Here is a 13,083-nt window from a genome sequence, read left to right as displayed (position 1 = left end):
CATAAGGCAATAGGGTGAATTTGAGATTCAGGATGGGGGAACATATGGTTTGTGCTGTAAAACATATCACAGGTGTCCCAGTAATCTCATTTTACTATTTACACTTGTGTTCAAGGGCTTGATTTCCTTTTCAATGAAAAACAGTTTCCCCTGCAGATTTACAAATAAACAGAATAGGTTCTTAAAGGACAAATAACTGGAAGTTAGTTACAACATAGCACCTCAATCACACTTATGCAGACATCTCCTGGGTGGGCTTATGTCCAAAGGTTCCTATCCTTAACTTCTGGTCCAGTTCTTCTTGATCCATTTCCTACCTACACATAATTTTTTCACAAAAGTAGGTTATGCAGAAAATTTGAATCTCCCCTCCCCCAACTCAATATCAAAGACTACAGAAGTATGTATAATATGGAAAGATTATGCTTTAAGTATACAAATTGCAATGGAAAAACTGTGTTGCTGCTTGTAATCCAAAATTTCAATCAAAAATCATTCTTCGTACAATGTTGGTAAGGCTGGTATTAAAAAAGGATTTGCTAAATACTGAACAGAGAATCAAACATTTTATTGCAAAATGACATCTTAAGTAGAGCTTTTTCTAAAACACTAGACACTTTATTTTGTATAGTTTTTGTTTTGTTTCCTTTTATGTGCTACAGACATCATTTAAATATCATTGTGCTAAACAGAGAAAAGTACCTTAACTTTGAAGCTTCATCTCGAAGTTAAATTGTATTTGTAAATGCTTCACTGAACAAAATTTTTCAAATATAATTCAAGTATAGTAATCACGTTTAAAATATAATTTTTCATAGTTATGTCCCATCTGCTCAATACTGATAAGGAGTTCAAAAACCAAGCTATAAAAATCAATGCCACTAAATGTTTATTAATTATACAGAAACTTGCTTAGCTTACTGAGCACATTTAATAACATGAATGTATATTCTAAGGTGTAGATACAAATTTTAGAAGATAGATTTTAAGCATATTTGGACTGCAGAAAGTTTATAAGTATCATACTCATTATTTTATTTAATCTGATTCTACACGGAGAGAATTGTTTCACTACAGGTAAAGCACATAATTTCTGCTGGCGGAAAAAAAAGGTCATTGCATATTAAAAGTCAGTGGAGCATAGTGGGTAAAGCTGCATACAACCTGCCTTCCATCATTTTCGCAAAATTATCAGTAAATTTAAGACTTGTGTCTAATTTTCTCAGACATTATTTTTAACTCCAGTAGCATCATGAACTGATTTAACCAGCTGGTGGTGTATGAGGCATTCAGGTCAATTAGACTGGTACAGGAATGTTTCATGGGTTTTTTTCAGATCCAGCCTCACAAAAGACGCTGGAGAGAGATAAACTGCATTAACGATAATTTTTTTGATATGGATACACATGGCTGCAGGAAGAGTCACCAACAAAAACAAAGCTTAAAATATTAAAAGAGCAAGCCATAGACTAGTGAAAGTGGCAGAGTAGGAATGACTTAATTAGAGGCTTTATGAGCACCTTATTGGGAGGTGTGTGTATAGTTTTTATTACTGTAAGTCTTGTTCTGGCAGAAGCAGGCACACTTGAGAATAAAAGCAGTCAGTACTGCAGACAATTCAAAATGATAGACCATAAATTAATTTCTACCTTCAGCAGCACAACCAGAACTTGATCCTGCCACCACAGACTCATCACAAATTTTTGGGTATGTCTGTATCACAAAGGAGTGCCACCTTCCAGAGCAGTTCTGTGAGAGGTACGCTCCATCTTCTGCCTCCTTCCTTTTTACTTTGCCATTTCCAGTAGCATCTGAGCAAATGTGTTGGAGACATGTTTTGGCACATGGAGGTTGAAAGCATGCAGATGCCTTTGCTTGCAATACAAAGGGAAGAAAAGTGAACCTTATCCTCAGGACTGTCTGCAAACACGGTGGGCATAGGCCATGTATCCTACTGATCTATGCAGCTTGAGACCAAGCAAAATTTCATCAGCACAACTATGAATAAAAAGGTTTCACTTTGTTCAAAACTATTCAAGTATTGTTTCTGAACCTTTGAAAAGAAAAATTTAAAAAACCCTGCCCAAAATACCCAGATTGATTCATCCTTATGGTAGATTCCAGTCACACTGATTTAAAAAAAACACTGATTTTGTTTTAATTTATACCATTTGTTATTCAAAGGCATGCTTTTCAATACCTTTTTTTTTGTGTGAAACATTTTGTCTTACATTGCCTCCCATATAAGCATGAAAACCATTAGCCTTGTTTTAGAGCAGCACACTGTAATCACTGTGTTCTACTACCTACACTGCAGTAATACATATTAGCACTGTTTAATCACTGACAAAAAAAAGCCTTTCTGGAAGAGAGAAACTGAAAAAAATCAAAATAAGGTAGGCTTAGAAGCCACATTAGGTCATTTATTTCATACATCTATGAACCATCAGTCACCTACTGAGATTTGTTGACTGTCTGTAAGAGGCAGAGACTACGTATCAACCCTTATTTAAAGCTGTAAAGCTACATGACACTAGGATAAGCGTCTGGCCAGCTGAATGTATGGTTTTCCATTTAAGCATTTATGGGAAGTACCGTAATATAGCCAAACTTTCTTTATATGCAAATGAACAATGTCTTTGTTGTTGTATTTGCTGAAATATAAAAATCCAGCTTGATTTGACAATGTCAGTATAACCCTTGATAAAGGCTTCACCTGGCTTAGTTAAGATTGTGCAATTTACATCTAACCTAAATTGCAAGCAACTTCCAAATTCCAGTCTTTGAATCTTAAAGCTTTTTCTTACAGGTTTATCTATCCCCCAAATTCAAACGTTTTGTTTCTTTTATAGATGTTTGTGAAAATGGCTATGCAATTGTGATAGGTTGGTAGTGATTCTCAAAAGCTCTGTGAAAGGAAAATAGAATGCAGGTTATGTAGCAAAAGAGAAGAATGGAACAGAGTTCACACATATGATTTTTGCTATGTAAGCTTGTACTATATTGTAGTATTCTCAGTAGCGTATCCTTAAGTGCCAATTCTGATTGCTTTTGATGTTAAAAAGAGTTTTGTGGCTACTACTTCCTGTTCCCAAAAAAGGGATTAGACTCCTTATTTCTGACACTAAGGCAAGAACAGTGCTGCTTTAGCCACAATGATTTCAAACGGGATAGTTTAAAACAACAAACACATAAGAGACACAAAAAAATTATATGTCTCGTTGTTATCCCTAGAGACAAAATTTTAAGATACTTGTGTTTGGTGATCTACAGGCAAATTATAGTTCAACCTGAATGGTAAGGAAACTGAAAGTAAATGCAAAATATCAGACCCAGTGCCTCAGGTAAACTAGGGCAGATAGATTTTTGAGTATTTTCTATTTTATTCTTAGCAAGGCTGTCAATGCATTGATACATTAACCTTCTGGAGAAGTCATATAGCTGTTGTTATTTCCTCCAACTCAAATCCTAGATGCTAGAAAGCCAAGAATTTGGAACACTTAAGACCTTTTATTGGGTAGATGGTAAGCAGAGCAGATTGTGATTCTCCTGTTAGTTGAAAAGCAAACTATTAGAGTCATAGATGAAAGCCCCAACAGCATAAACATATTCAGGTTCCAGGGTAAAGTGCTGTTTTCAATAGCCATTTTGACCCTCACCACTTAAGAAGAGCTTCTGAAATTAATATTTCAGTTTCTAGTCCCAAATCTAACTTATTAATTGTTAATTGGAAGACAAATAGAAAATCGATACTGGGCTTAGTCTGTTAAATCAGATTTCGTCTGCTGACAATTTCAGATAAATATTTAATTAAGACTTAGCATCATAAAATAGTGCAGGTCCCGCCAAGCCATCTCTTCTCCAGGCTGAACAAGCCCAGCTCCCTCAGCCTTTCTTCACAGGGCAAGTGCTCTAGCTCCTGAACATCTTGGTAGCCCTCCCCTGAACTTGCTCCAGTTTATTGATGTCTTTCTTGTATTGGCGGGCTGAAAGCTGGACAAAGCATCCAGTTGTGGTCTAATGAGTGTTGAGTAGAAGGGGATAATCATTCCTTCTCAAGCTGCTGGCTGTGCTCCTGTCCATACAACGCAGGACACTGCTGGCCTGCTTTGCTGCAAGGACTCACTGTGGGCTCATGCTCTGCTCACTCTCTGCCAGCCCCTCCAGGACCTTTCAGCAGAGCTGCTCCCCAGCCAGGCAGCCCCCAGCCTGTATTGCTGCAAGGGGGTCTTCTGTCCTGGGTGCAGGGCTTTGCATTTCTTCTTGCCCATTTTCATCAGGCCCTTGTTGACCTATTCCTCCAGCCTGTGTAGGTCTGTCTGGATGGTAGCCCTGTGCTTGAGTATGTTGACTGCTCTTTCCAATTTGGTGTCATTTGCAAACTTGATGACTCCATCATCTATTCTGCAGTTGCAGCTCTGCAGGAGGAGCAGGAGCTGTTCACCTCCTGCCAGAAGTCACAAGCCTTCAACCTTGCCTATCTTGTGAGTCTCCATTTGCCACTCCAACAAGCATAATCTAAGTCAAGGCCTGTGGTGTGGCAGGGTAGTTGCTCCAGTCATTCTCATTCTTCTTCTCACCCTCCTTGTTTCCCCTTGTGACTACATTAATGACAGTGGGGACACAACATGTATGACTTGGGGTCCATCTGTTCTGAACATATCCAAGACTTGTAGCAACAGGACAAGGGGTAGTGGTTTTAAACTAAAAAAGAGTAGATACAGACTAGATATAAGGAAGAATTTTTTTATGATGAGGGTGGTGGAACACTGGAACAGGTCGCCCAGAGAGTCTGTAGATGCCCCACGTTAGGCTACTGCTGATCAGGCTGATACAGTGTGCCTGTGGCAATAAAGGCAGTTTTCAAGCTCATAATGTTGTGAACTGAAAAGGAGAAGATAAAGTCAGAAAGCCAAATGAGATGAGGCTTGTTCAGAAGAAGGTGTTGCAGGTCAAGAGCAGAAAAATAGGACAGCAGTGAGTTTCTCCAAAGCCATATAAATTTTTCTCCTGTTTACATGCTGTATGTAGTTAAAACCCTTCTGCATCTCTTAGCAAAACATCCTGTTTCAATAGTTGTGGCATACTCTTTGTCAGCACGAGTGCTAAGCATTAAAAAAGAAGGTCTGCTGAAAAAAAAGTGAGAAAAAGTCCCCAGCAGCACTTGTCTTCTGACAAACATTTTGGAGGCATCAAGAGTAAATTGCTGATGGGGTATTTGAAGTTCAAAAATAAAGTTTTCCTGATGCATCTTTCCATTTAACATTTTTTTGACAAGCATTTTATTCTTCACTTTTTGTCTTCACAGCTTCTCAGTTAACCACCTTTATGGTTATGCATTTTTCTTCTTCATACTACATTTTAGAAATTTTGGAAGTTTGTTGGTCATGGTTCACACAGGTATCGAGAAAATTCTGAACTTGCATTTCTAAAAGTAATATTCTTAAAACATCTTTCAATTTTCTTTAATGTTGGCTCTCAGATTGATTTCCCGCATCACTCATCATATAGGCTTTATGGAATCAGCCTAGATTCACAGCAAGATTTTCTCTTGAAAGAACTGATATATGGTGTAGTGTGATTTAAGTTCATGTTCCTGAGAACTCTCTTTTGCTCCTTGATCGTTGTCCTTCCTCTTTCTTTATTTCATCGCTTCATAATTAAATGATGCTTAAAAGTAACAAAATAAAATATCTTAAAGTTTAAAAATGACAGTTTCATGATTTTTTTGTAAATTTTATTGGCTTTCTAGGAATTCTGATGCTTAAAATAAATTTTGAAATTCTCAGATTTCCTGGTTTCCAGACACATTTACTGAACATGTTAATTCTGCTAAATTCTTTTAAACATGCTTCTTTTCTTAGTGGGGAAACCATCTATTTTTAGAGAGGTCTGGACAGATGCATATGTAGAATAGAGTGCGTAGCATAGACCTTCAATCTTTGGGGCAGTTGGTAGAATCAGAGCTTGTTTCTAGCTTCTTGGCTATGAGAAAATGATTGGAAATGTGAACTGTCTGGAAACAATTCACTGATGCTGCCTGATACTTTGGAAATTACTAAGTTATTTGAATATTAAAAAGATTGTATAATTTAATTTTTGCAGCTGTAACTATTTATTATTAACTGGTTTGCATTATAGCATTGTCCTACAACTGCATAAATTAATAATTAACAAATATAATAGTAAGTTCCTGTTTATAAATACCGGGATTTAAAAATCCTACCTGCATTACTTACTTTAATCAGTTATTGCATATTTCAATGATAAAAATATACGCTTCTCATAAAAAAATTATATATTCTTTTTCCACGTTTTTGACATTATTAGATAGAAAAATTAGATAGGAAAAAATACTACTGCAGTATTTATACATATCTAGAGTTTTATGGGGAAAGCACTAAGATCCAGATTAAGTTTTTTAAAGGTCAGGGCAATATATAAACTCAGAAAACTTTTTGGGACTCACTTTTTCCTTTTCCTTTAAAGAACAATTGCCTCATTTAGGAATAATTGGTATTCACAAAGGAAATGCACATGTTCTGAAACCTAGTAATTTCCAATTGCCAAGATACCTAATGAGTTGTCTTAACAAGATTACCAAACATATAAAAGGAACTAATTGCATTGCATTTAATTCTGAAATCACAACTAGATGCAAAATAGGTTTTGCAGCTGGCATTTTGCTGGCAATGCAAGATGAAAATGAGGAGGTAGCTAGAGATCAAGGGATCATCCTGCTCGGTTTTCAGGAAGAGTCACTCCTTCCTCCCCAAATAGACAGCAAAATTATATGCCATTATTGCTTGAGGAGAGAAACATTTTAATAATCTGTGACATGACAAAGGATTAGCCAAACACATCCATTCTCCAGAAATGTCTTTATTTAACTGTTTTTCATGTATTTATTCACATTGTGATCTACTATTCAAATAGCAATGGACAGGTATTGTTTCATGACATAATTTGGGGGTTATATTTTCCATCAACCTTTTTATCTATGACTTAGCATACTGTTTGCACATTCACAGATACAAATTGTTGCTTATACTCCCCAATATTCAGTGCTTGAAACTCTTTGTTAATTACCAATGCTGAAAATAATAATTTCATTATTTCTTTTAAATATGAATACACTATTTTGATATTCTCCAAAACAGGTAAGAAAGCTTACTACCCTTACTGATACATTCATTGTGCTCTCACATGATTTCTAGAATTATATTCATGTTGTATTTTCAGAGAATGCTATCCACCTTGACATGACATGATGAATCGGTTTTCTTTTCTTACCTCTGCATTATAGTAATTATTATCAATCTTCTTATTTTAAATGTGTTTCATAGTTTTATTCAATAAATCAAAACACAAGAAATATAAATATTCTAATTGTTTCTTTGCTTTTTGGATCATTGTAAATTCTGTTCATGATTTTAGAGTTATGAGGTTTGCTTTAAAGCCCTCAGAAATCTCTGAATGGTCTGGTTAGTTTTAAATCTTCCTGAAAAATTGACTAAAATAATATTTTCAGTTTGAGGAAAATGCCTGAGATGTTTTTAACTGGTTGTATTTTGTTATTATTTAATCAACATTTGAGCCTTGGCATTTTTAAAGTTCTAGTTGCATATAAAGTACCATTTTAATTGACACCAGCTAATGACAGGCTCATGCAACAGTAGGACAACAACAAGAAGACAGAAGTTCAATATTGAGGAATTTGAAGGAATGTGACTAAAACCCTTTCCTGTTTCTTTCACTTTTTTCCCTTGTCTTCACATTGAGGCTGGTAAGAAGTCAGTGTGAGGGTTCATCATGCTTTTTTTCTGAACTTCATCTGGAACATTTGATATACTCTTTACAGTTGTTTGCCACAGTGTAGTCATCTTCTTCCACAAGCTATGTATGAAGAAGTTATATCCTTCTTCAAAAGTATCGATTGTTTAAGATTGCCTACAAGAAATTAAGTAAATTGTTTGGAGGCACTTAGTCCTCTGGTCACTGTTTATTAGTGTCGCATGATTATCTACCTGAACTGTATATTTGACAGCTACTGGCACATGTCCAATTTGGGAAAAATAAACACATCTGGTCTTTGTATCTTCCACTAAAAGACCCAGGAACACCAAATGAAGGTAGTAGGAGTCAGGCTCCAAGAAAAACAGAAGAATGGGGTTCTTTTACCTTCACAGGTTGACCTGTGAAATTTCCTGTGAAAGGAAGTGCTGCATGCTAGAAGTTCAATATGAGACAAGACAAGGTTCTGGATTTTGAAATGTGTAGAAGAAACAAACAATTCACAAAATATCTGACCTGAAAGTAGTTGGAATTCAAAGAGTAGTAGAGAAAAGTATCATATTCATTTGGTTCATTTTTATGCTTCCCTAGATATATGCTTATTCTTACAGTTAAAGAAAGGCTGCTGAGATAGACTGACTTCGTCTCACCCAGCATGGCCCTTCTGTTTTTCTGGTGATCCCAGTTAAATCTTTGAAGTTCGTGAACATTTTCACCAGTGTATTGTATGTACATGTCCAATCTTTCAAATCATTCAGGGCATGACCACAGGAGTCACAGAAAATCTAACTCAGCCCTTTTACTCACAAATGAGATTTCTGCTATTCAGCCAGCTCTAAGTGCTTCTGTTGTTAAGGGCATATATCAATTTCACTTTCAATTTCTGTTCCAAATAGGTACCAGGAGAAAATAATGTTGCAGAGGAATAACCAAGAGCAGAATTTAAGCTCATAATATCTTTCTTTATCTCATATTCTTATTAAAAGGTATTCCATAAGAATGACCGTAAATGCTGTAGCTGTTGTGAACTCAGATGGGCAAATTGTAAAGTCCATGTACAATCCTTCTTCAAGGAAAACAGAATGTATTTTTTTATCTCTTCACAAGATGTGTGCCATATTTTCTGTAAATACACAAGACTTTTCTTCATCTAAAAATTGCAAACCTAAAATGAACCATGCCTCTAAAATTTTACTATCATGTTATTGCTCTGCACATCTGCTTGAGACTCTGCTATGATTGACTGAAAGGCTTGAGTAAAAATAGGAAAACAGACACAGCTGCAAGTAAAATAAAAAAAAGAAGCAAACAGTAAAAGACAAATGATGTAATGTACAAACTGCTGTTTCCTCCTCCATCTCTCACCTTTACACAGTCTAATTCCTGTATTGGGTTTCACTATTTCAACAATATTTCCCCTAATCACTAGTCATTGTGATTCCTTCCTTCTCTGTTGGACTGGCTGATTGTACTGTATGACAGAGAGGGAATGTTGCAGAGGCCCTGAACCGAACAGAATTCCCTTTGCCTTGGAAGAGCTTCTGAAGACAGAATATTTCTTTCCTGATCCTTTTGAGGTAGTTAGGATAGCTACTCTATTCTCTTTTCCTTATCTCACCATTTATACCTCTGCTTCTCTAAATGTGACTTGTCCATTTTAGACAATGCTAGTGACTGTGCCTAGATATTGTCTTAGCAATATAATAATACTTAACAAAAGAGAGACAGAAGAAGCAACGCTTCCATATGTCCCTTTGAATGGTCTTTCAGTACAGCAATAGTTTTGGCAGAGGAAGGCACACAAGTACATCCATTCACATTGATACCCAGGGGCATCTCAGACATGCTGTTCTGCAGAATTGGAACAGAGGAGGCCAAAAAAAAGCAATTTTTAAGTCTTGTTTAGAAAGTTTTGTGTCTTGGTCTGCTTATCTTCAAAGTTGTGTGCATTGTTTCTGAGGAAGCATAACCTGATCCCTTTTCCAGAGTGGTGAAGCAGCCTTGTGCTCTCTGTTATCTCTAAAGTGCCTGAGTGCCTGACTACTGACAAATGAGGCTATGAGGCTTACCTACACAGTGCAACTAACAGTATCAAAACTGTTGATCAAAACTTTAATTTTATGAGCTGGTATCTACATTTTATGATTATAGAAATTGAAGAGATAGAAGAATATATTCTGGAACACTATTACAATTAAAAACTATCTTGAAGCAACACATTTATATGAACAATACATTGGCACTGTCTCTTCCAATCACAACAAATCTATTGAACTATTATTTAATTTTTTTTATTAAGTGATGTTCTAAAAAGAGTTGTTATTAGCCTTTGCAGAACCCCAATAAGAGAATGTCATGAAACTGTAAAAATAAAGATACTGCAGAATTTCTGGAAGACAGAAAGCATTTGACTTGTCAGTCAACCTCCAGGACATAGAAGTACCATAAGCAAAAAACCCTGTGCATAATAAAATGACATCTATTCCTACAGTCCAAATGCAGAAGAAAAATGAGATAGCATATACTCCTACAAATTGCTAGACTATACAACTAGGAAAAATCCAACAAAAATGATTGTAATGCACTCCCTGAGCTCCCACTAGTGTATATCTAGCTATAACACTGGGAAAAAAAATTAAAAAAAGTATCACCTCTTTTCTGTACTGGGAAAGAAAGTAAATGCAAACATTGTTAGCCTAATGCAAGCATGCAAAGGAGCCACTGCATACTTTTCATGTTAGCACTCCCACAGTGTACACTGTCAGATGGTTAGTGGGAGGATGGTGAGACAATGAGAGGAGCAAGGCAAAGCCTATTTCTTTTTTCTCTTTTCAGACTGTATAGAAAGGACATCTTCTGCAAGGCCACAAGACTGTAGTTACCATGCCACAGTATTAACAATTCTGTAAAAAGCCAGATTCTTCTTTCTAAGTCACTTGATGAGAACAAATCTGGAACCACTATCTCCAGGGGGCGGGGGGGAAGAAAGAGGAAAACATATCCAAATAGATAAAACAGAAGAAAACTTTCTAAGCATGTATGTATATGATAATTTTAAGACATTTGTAACTCTTGTGAGAAGACAAAACAAAACAAAACATGAGCATGAGTTACTTGTAGTGTTAAAAGAAATGGTCAAAGAAAAAAACTGTCCTCTTGAATATAAAGTTACAAATTGTTGTCCTATCTTTATGTGGTTAAAGGTGCAATGATGTCTTGCTAGCATTTTCTGCAAAGCCCTTTTAACTGTAATTAGTATGAATGTTAATGAACTGATAAATGTGGTCATCTTTTTTTAGATGCTTTTCTTTGTATTAAGTGAATTCTTTAGTTCTAGTAGCTTTTCTCAGTAACTGTGTCTGCTTTGAATAGAGTAAAAATTCAGTTAATTTTCCAATTCATGTTACAGTCTGGAGAGTGAAGTGATGTGATTATAAATGGGTTGAATGCTGCAACAAAGTATTTGTGAACATTTGTTTGAATACAGATGTGAATTTGTCTTGGAGCAGGCTAGTCTTGAGGCACCCCAAATGATTTTTTTCCCCCTAAGAAGTTGTTGAAATGAAAAGATTCATGCTGAAAGCTTCTTGTGTGACATCTATCAGCTTGGCTAGAAAACCAAGAGTCCCTAGTTTACTAACCTGCACTGAACTTCAAATTCTGTAATAAAATAATGTGTTTTGTGATTCATCTATAGAGGAAAACACTAAAGACTTAAAAAAACCGCACTTTATTGCTTATTTTAGAAGAAAAGAAACTAGTTTTGCGCATGTGAGCTTATAATGCTTTTAAAATGGTTATCTTTGCTGGTGTACCAGTAACATTTATGTACATAAACATGAATGGACACAGGCAGGCTGTGGTAGAGTGAACAAGTTTATACCGTGTGACATTTAACAAAAACAACAATAAGTCATACAGCTAAGCGAGTTTACACTTGAGTACAGGTTCATACTATCCGTGTCACCTCTGAGTAAAGTTTATTTCCCTTTTTCTCAGATGTTTGGATTTTGTTGTAACTTCTACAGTTTTCTGCAGTATTCACATTCATGTCCTAAAGTTGCCACCCCTCTGCTTATGGTCTGCAACACTTTTCCCCTGGAAATGGTCACAGAAGCACTTCTCCTAGTGGATGAGGATTCCAGATTAGGGCCAAGACATAGCAATTGTGGAGACCCATATCTTAAAAAATGAAAGTCTATGTGTATAAAAGTTGTGCAGAGAAAAAGCCAGACAAAACCTAAACACAATATTTGTCTTGAATAGGAAAGGGGAACCTGTAGTTTGCTTTATGTTCAAGGTGTGGGACCAAACCACAGATCACACAGTCATCCAGCAAAGTGGCATAAAAATGTGACAGTTGCTGGAGTGTTTTATGCCATTAGAAATGGTAATTAGTAATACAGTCTTTGTTTATTCTTTGTAACATCTGTCTGAACATCCATTGTACTATATTATGTAAATTATGTTTAAAAACATACAGCACCTGTAACGCTTACAAGGAGAAAGTGATTCTCTCAAGACTTCTTGACATGTTTAGATATCAGTTCTGAAACCTTTTGGACAAGTTTGTAATTTGGCTCTTTTTACCTAATGTATTGTGTTGGAAACCAATGTGTACACAAGCTGCCTTTTGCAAGACACTGGGACAAACTAAAAACCATGTGTTTACCTTATGAACTGCTCGTATGTGTGCAAGGTGAAGTTATGGTTCTTAAAGACTAATGTTTGTAGAATAAATATGCATAGATATGTACATATCTATGAGTATACGTATCTCTATGGATATATAGAAATATTCTACATGCATACATATGTCTTCTATATATATCTCTACATATGTGTATATATATGTGGAATATATGTAGAATATATGTTCTGGGTTTTGGTTTCAGTGGAAATGACACCAAGATTAAATCCCTCTTTTAAGTTTTAAAGTAATGCACAACAGATTTTACTTTAATTGTTCCAACAGATGCAAGAGAAAAACTTGTTTGGTGTTATTATTTATTGCCAACACAATAGAAGAAGCCATGGTAGAAGCCACTGGCTCATGCTATTATTCTACTAAAGTTCATCCAGAAGCAATTATTTTGCTACTGTTTTAGTTAGGTGAATAATACTTTCCCTAGGAACTAAACTAGAAGGGGATTATTAGGTGGAGTGCAAAAGCATAAATAAAAATAAAACTAGTTCAAAACAGACGTTTTTGTATGTCTTTGTAGATGCCGTAAGTAATATTGTGGTTCTGAATTTTAGCTTGCAAGCTGGCAACAAATGGAGTCCAAA

This window comes from Gavia stellata, chromosome 6, assembly GCF_030936135.1.
Source record: "Gavia stellata isolate bGavSte3 chromosome 6, bGavSte3.hap2, whole genome shotgun sequence".
In the NCBI taxonomy this organism is placed as follows: Eukaryota; Metazoa; Chordata; class Aves; order Gaviiformes; family Gaviidae; genus Gavia; species Gavia stellata.
This window is presented reverse-complemented; position numbering follows the sequence as displayed.